The 7,407-nt window shown below is 32.4% G+C and overlaps 1 pseudogene; it reads left to right on the forward strand.

The window, feature by feature from the left end:
* The first annotated feature begins 4,510 nt into the window (after nt 1–4,510).
* LOC149566328 (aquaporin NIP2-1-like) lies at nt 4,511–6,196 on the forward strand (annotated as a pseudogene).
* Nucleotides 6,197–7,407: the final 1,211 nt, after the last annotated feature.

Consider the following 7,407-nt stretch of genomic DNA (forward strand, 5'->3'; position numbering starts at 1 on the left):
TAACCTCTATATTTATACTATCTAACATATTTCAAATTTTTCATAGATTGCCTAACACATCAAAGGCAACAAAGGCAAGACTAGAAAAGCACGAGACACACAAGCTCGGCTCTGGTGGTTTTTCAAAACTTCAAGCATGAGTTACAAGTATTAGTAAATGGAAAATTGTGTCAAATTTTTTATATAATGTGATGGGAAATGCTAGGATGGACTAGCTTTTCTATGCTCCTGATCCTCAACTTGGATCTCAGTGTTCCTCCACACCAATATATGATGCAGAGTAACATGCTTTGGAAGCACCAACAAACTCCTAGCACATTGGAACAACTAAGCAATTCAAGTTATCACCCCAATCCTCTGTTCTCCACAAGAACATTCAAGGCTTGATTCACCTTCAAACAAGGAACTAATCTGCTATTACAACTGCTCCTTTAATTCATGGACCCAACTCATCACATAAGGCTGCATACTAGTTACTTCTCCTTTATACCATTCAAGGCCTCATACACCCAACCTTGACACCAAGTGTTTTGGAAAACTCCAACCCTCTAACATAAATGGAAACCAAAACAAACATCAACACAACCCAAAACAAATCAGGTCTAAGGAAAACTTCTTATTACCAGTCATAGGGCAGATTGTAGCACTTGACCTTTATTCTACACACCCAACCAAGAGTGCAATTGGATCCTCTAGGACTCCCAAACACCAAAGATAGTTTAGAACAACTCCAACATGACCAAAATAAGGTGTAACAATGGTTGGAAACCCTGCTAACTATTTACCATTTCCTTTTGATATTTTAACTACCCTCCATTGGTTGATGAAACAATGCAAGTAAAATTCACCATACCACACAAAAATTCAAGGCTTAGAGTTCAAGAGATGCCTCATAGAAGAGGATAAGAGAATTGGCTTCCAACAAGGCTATAGAGCCATGGTTGAATGGCTATGAGCTGAAATCAGTGTGGAAGGTTCTAATAATGATGCATTTGAGCCACAAGTAAATAAGCTAAATAAAATTTATTTCAAATTGAATACTTTACCAATTATTCTATTTGATGTTAAGTTCCAATATAAAGTGAGTATATCTATTTTAAGCAAGCAATGATAACAATGTGTATGATGTTGGAATGCAGCATGACAATCCTTCTACACAATCTGTGGATGCTGAAGGTTTGCCTGATGTGCATCCTAGTGGTGGAGGTATACATTTTCTATTAAAAAATTTATATGTAATTACAATTGGTGTTTGGATTAACGTAAAATTTTGTATAGCAACTGTAGAGGATCGAGGGGTCGATGTTCATGAGTGTGTTGACATTGAGTCCAGACAAAATGATGTGGTCAGATCAGGTAAAGAGTGCCACATTTATGTTATTTAAACTAATTAAATACTTGTAACAATTATAATAAATTATTTTTAATTTAACTCTTTTATTTATTATTGCAGAGGACCCCCCTTTGCAACAGCATAGGAATTTGAGATCGTCAAGAATAGAGAATAGAACAAATGATGAGGGGGGAATTGATGATGACACTGATCCTCCTCTTAGAGCTTACATAGAAAAAAGAAATAGAAAGGAAAAAAAGAAATTATTGTCATCTACATACCTTAATTGATAATGACTGAATTTTATGTCTCAATGAATTTAATTATGTGCTAATGAATGTTCATGAATTATGTTTTAATGTAGAATATTGATGAATGTTGCATGTTAACAAATCCAATGTGTTAATGAATGTTATCATGTGATATTGATTGAATGTTACATTTTATTAATGGTTGAAAGAATGAAAGAATGTTAGATGTTAACAAGGAATGTAGAGTGATGTTAGGGGGAGGGGGGTGGGGCCAAATGAGCTTCCACCATCATGTGGTTGGCCCTGTTTAGTAGAGAATATTAAACTATTATCAAAACAAACTGAAGCTCAATAAGATACTAAATATTTCTCTATTTTGTCCTATGTTTAGACTGTTGTCCTATGCATCTAAGGCTTCATGCTTTGAACTGTCATGAAGTTCTAAACTTGTAGCTTTTTTATTGCATCCTTGGATCTCAGCACTGTCTTGGGACGGTGTTATCACCAATGATACAATTATCATAATTAATTAGGGAAACAATGAGTCCCTATGTTTCATTGGATCTCATGCAACTATAGAAAGGCAATGAGAGTACAGATACTTGTGATGACACTTGAGAAACCCTTTGCGTGTCTACCCTACATTATCATACAATCAACGTACGATTGATGCATGTGTACAAGTTCTTAAAATTTACAGTACAATTTCCTCACTATCATGATTAGCCTCCCTTTTCCAGATGATGCCTAACTTAACAAGTAAGAGGGGAATATTGTGTAGGTGTGCACCTCTAGATGTGTGCACATGTGTTTTTTATATGAGTAGATGAATGCTTATTACTTTTTATAAGCTAGTTTTTTATAGAGGTAGAAAGTTTTGTAGGTTTTTCAACTCTCACTTAGATGTTATTACTTATTCATTAGTGTGCAATCGATGTGCTCTCTGTACCAAATGCCAACACCCTCTTGTTGTTTCTTTTATCAAAAACATTTTGCCAATACACTTCAATATTTTTTCTTTTGAAGAAAAAAAATTTGCCCAATACATTATATATTTTCCCTATGATAATGATAGATTCGTGAAGATTTTTTTATTTTCATATTTAAAAAAAATTATTAATGCAAATTAATATTTTACCTTTTCAAATTAAAGAAATTAGTCAACACTATTCATATTTATTTCAAACTTAGTCTAAAAGATGAACTCTAATAAAGCTAGTGATGGGATAAATTTTAATAATTAGAATATATAAATTTAGAGCAATAATAATATTTATTTGACTAATCTAAAATAATAGATAATTAGCTAACGGCAAAAATTAATAGGCCAAGGGCAAGTAGACAAACTAAAATTAGAAAGTAGAAATTCTTATATCTTGGTCTTGATTAATCCTAGACCATGTTTCCCTTCATAGAACATAGTACTTTGAAAAATAGCTCATCAAATTACATTATATGCGAGTCTTAAATTTACAACCACAAGAAAATTTCTTACAGGTTGGTTTGACCACTAGATCTAGATATTTTCATCTAAATTTCTAATTCAACCCTATTCATTTATGAGGTTTTCTTCTTCTGTTCTATCATCTAGTGCAATCCATCTCTCTGAAAATTCATTGTACTCTAAGATTCAATAATAAAGAATTTTTTATAGATAAAGTTATGAACTGTCTATTCATGAACTTCTGTGAATCTTCTTTGCAAAATACTAGATGTAAATTTGCTGGCTAGTGGCCTTTAAGAAGAGTGTCCTACCAAGTTCAAAAGAAATATATTCAGAGTGCTTGAGGATTACTTAAGGTCATGTTCGGAAACAAACAAGTAGTGTTTGTATTTGTCTTCATGGATTTCAAGGGGAGGGTTATAGAATCCAGTAAAGCAAGCATTTAGACAAGAAGATAATAACCATGGAGAATCCAACCACTTTTAATTCAGAATAGCTTCAGATTCACTCTATTCCAATAATGAAGAGATGAAGTGGCAGATATTAACAAGGTGATTATAAAATTCATATACGGTTAGAATTCATCAATGCATCTTAAGAACTCATCGGTGTATCCTAGGAATTGTCATTTCCAATCTTGAATCATCTTGACATAATCAAAATGAAGTAAATCATGTTGATATTTAATCAAGATGAAGGAAAAGGAAAAACTAATTTGCTATGTTCTATTCCCAATCTAAACTAACCCAATAACTTTGGGTGCTTTGCATTCTGTATCCTAATCTTGACTTCTTCCCTTCCTTTCTCTCTACTTTTTCCTTCAACATTAGTTGTAATAGACCAGGTAATAGGAAGGGGTTTTATAGAATCATTGTAGGAAATTTGTATTTGTTGAAAAGGTTTTTATTACAAGAAACTGAGTCTTATGAATAATAGGATATGGATTTCAATATTTTAGATTTTCTTTCTTCCTACCATATTTGATATAGCTATTCTTTTTAGTTAAAGGCTTTATCTTACCTTTAAAAACTTTTAGCTATCATTCTATCAGTCTATGCTCTTTTATAAGAAATTTTATATTCTTTAACTGAACTATTTTACAAAAATATCTAAGACTACCAACTTTTTCACATTCTAAAACTTAATAGTTTTAAATTTGTCTACCATTAAAAAATTAATAACCAGACACAAGCTTAAAAAGGCCCTTTCGTGAAACCACGGCTTATACCCAACTTAATTCTACCTATTCATACTTTGAATATGGCTGCATACCATTGTTTGCACATGATATTTTCAACGTTGCAAGCTTGTTAGGTTTCTAAGGCTTTTAGCTACTACTTGCTTTTGGTCTAGATAATTTTGTATCATGTAGTCACTATACCTTTTCAGATACATACTACCATCAGTATAGCTGGTCATTCTAAGGTACTTGTGATATGGATGTTCAACTTAAATAGATTTGGAGTTGAATTATTTAGGAAAATGTTGCCTTTAGTAGCAAATAAAGATATTGATCAGGCTCAAGGTGGCTCTTCCATGGACAAAGTATTTGAACAAGGTGAAGACTGCAACAAATTCACTCATTGCTATGACAAATGCATTGAATTTTTCCCACCTACACTTCTTCAAAAGGTATAAAAGCTTCACATCTGCATTTCATAAAACATATATAAATGATGATTATATTGTGAAGTCAAAAATGCCTTTATGCAGCTTGTAGCAAAGATCATTTCTACATATTTTCTGGTTTTTTTTACATGTGGCTCATCAATGTTGAGTCAGAAAATGAGAACTTGGTATCAAAACTTGGAAGTGCAATGGATTCTAGACTAATTGTAATGGTCATGATATACTTTATTGGCCACATTTCTATAGCTCATATGAACCCTATTGTTACGCTCTCATTTGCAATAGTAGGGCATTTTTCATGGAAGAAGTTCTGCAAGTAATACACTTCTACAATTCAAAATGCTCAATATACAATGATTAAAAAAATAATTATTGTAGATAAGTAGGGTTTAATTTTGGAGAGATTTTATGGTTAAGTGTATTTGAGTTGGAGTAGTATTCAGACAGGTGATGGAAATATCACCTAAATGAACTGAGTGCTAAGTGTATCATTTATTCTCATAAGTTATAGATTCTTGTAAATTACTACTCAAGAAACATGGGTCAATAAATTTGTTTTAAAAACTACACAATTGAATTCTAGTAGCAACACCATAAATTTTATTTAGTACATAGTCTCTAAAGTTTGATGTAAACAGAGCCTAAAAAATCTAATGAACGATTTTTTAACTCAACTATATATATTATTTTCTCTAGACCTTTCCAACCACACTTTTTTATATAATCACAATTTAGTATTATAATTATTACACTGTCAAGGTTTTTGAATTACTTTGTGTGGACTATTATCAAAATAATAAAATTTATAGAATAGGAACATGAATATGATTATAGAATTTGATGTTGAAATTATGATAAAGATAAACATAGACAATCTGAAGTAGGAGATATTTTCTACAAGTAAAATTGTGCTATTGATATCAAGATTCAATTGTGTAGTTGTTGAGTCAAACTTATTGAGCCATGTTTCGTGAGTAGAGGTTCACACAAACCCATCTCTCATAAGAATTCTAGGAGAGGTGAAGTACTAGGACTTAGGAGGTCACCATCTTAGTACTACTTCAGCTCGATCATGCTTCACTACAAAGTTTCCTTTATGGTTAAACCTACTTGGGTAATCTTCCAGAAAGTTCCAGTGCTTCACCTATGTAAGCATCACCTAGATCTGATGAGTGCTAAGTGTTCCAATCATTCTCATTAGAGATGAGTTTGTGTGAACCACTACTCATGAAACATGAATTAATAAATTTGACTCAACAACTACACTGTTAAATCTTGATAGTGATATCAAGATACACAATCTAAATTAGAACTAGCAATAATACCTACTTTAAGTTGTAGAAAAATAGTTAAATAGAAGCAATTCATGTGCAGGTTCCAACCTATATTGGAGCTCAATTTGGTGGATTAGTAGTAGCTTTTTTTACACTTGGCGTAATGTTTACTAAAATATCAGACATTGGTACAACCAGGCCTTTAGGCCCAGTGTTGCAGGCTATCATTATGGAAATCATCATATCCTACCTCTTAATGTTGTAGCTGTGACGCCAACTGCCATTGCAATTACCTGGGCATCAATCACAATTGTGATGTTAGACACAAGAATTGTGACAGGGTTGATGTCACAATAAAGTGGCTGCATAGCGATAGATAGGTGTCATAATTATGACAGTGTAGGGTAGACGTCGTAATTTGTGACTAAAAAACAATGACATCTATTATTGTCGCAATGGTGACACATTAATGTCATAATTGTGATACATAGCCATCACAAATCGACGCCAAATGTATTAGTGTGTCAAGTAATTTTACAAAGGATACCAAGTAATTTAGTTTGTGTCAAGCATCTTAGGTAAGTTAATGTTGAGTATGACCATTATTAGAAAGATCATGAATTCGATGGATTTGAGCCAACATGTTTATTTTCTTGGATTGTATGAACTACGTGAAAGATAAGATTGATGAGTTGGTGGAACATAATTCATGGTAAACCATTTTGAGGTGAATTCAAATAGGATTGAAGGAGAAGTTTCTATAAGTGATAAGAAATGAGGGGTAGATTCATTAAATCCTATCTAATCTACCCTAACCCTAAATTGGATGATGGAGAATGAATGAAAAAAGATCTTAATTCTCTATTTATAGGGATGATTGGTGAAAAGAAAGGGTTGTTATGTGTGAGAACCTAAGGAAGACAAGTTTTCAAGGGTATTGCTTCATTTAGTGACTAATTGAGAGTTTGCATTGACATGTTAAGAAAGAAGGCTTAAGAGTATAGATGCTTGAAGGGTGAAAAAGTTATCAGAGCTTAAATGTGTAAAAGCCAAGTAGAATGGAGGAATGAAATAGAGATTTATAATCCAAAAATGGAGTTTTAATAAGATCAAGCCTTACTATTACTCTCTAACAATTATATTAGTCTAGGGTAAATTCTTTGGATTAATGTTGACCTAACAGTCATTTATAAATCATTTAATTGGGTGACATTCCAAGTGAATATTCTAAAGTCCTCTAACAAGGATCACTACTAACAGGGTGATTGAAATGCTTTAATAGTGTGTATTGTAACCTTTAATAGAGTGTTCTTTTCACAATGCATCACTTTACAAGAGTGAATAATAGTAGCATGTTACTGGTGGTTTTCCCAAACTGAGTTTCCATGTAAATCATTGTGTCAAGTGTGTTGTTGAATTTGTTATGTTTCATGTTTACATTTCTATAAATTGATTTGATAGTAACCTACAAGTTTT

Source organism: Cupressus sempervirens, chromosome 3 (genome assembly GCF_028749045.1).
Source record: "Cupressus sempervirens isolate cs-2001-9-10 chromosome 3, ASM2874904v1, whole genome shotgun sequence".
Taxonomy (NCBI): domain Eukaryota; kingdom Viridiplantae; phylum Streptophyta; class Pinopsida; order Cupressales; family Cupressaceae; genus Cupressus; species Cupressus sempervirens.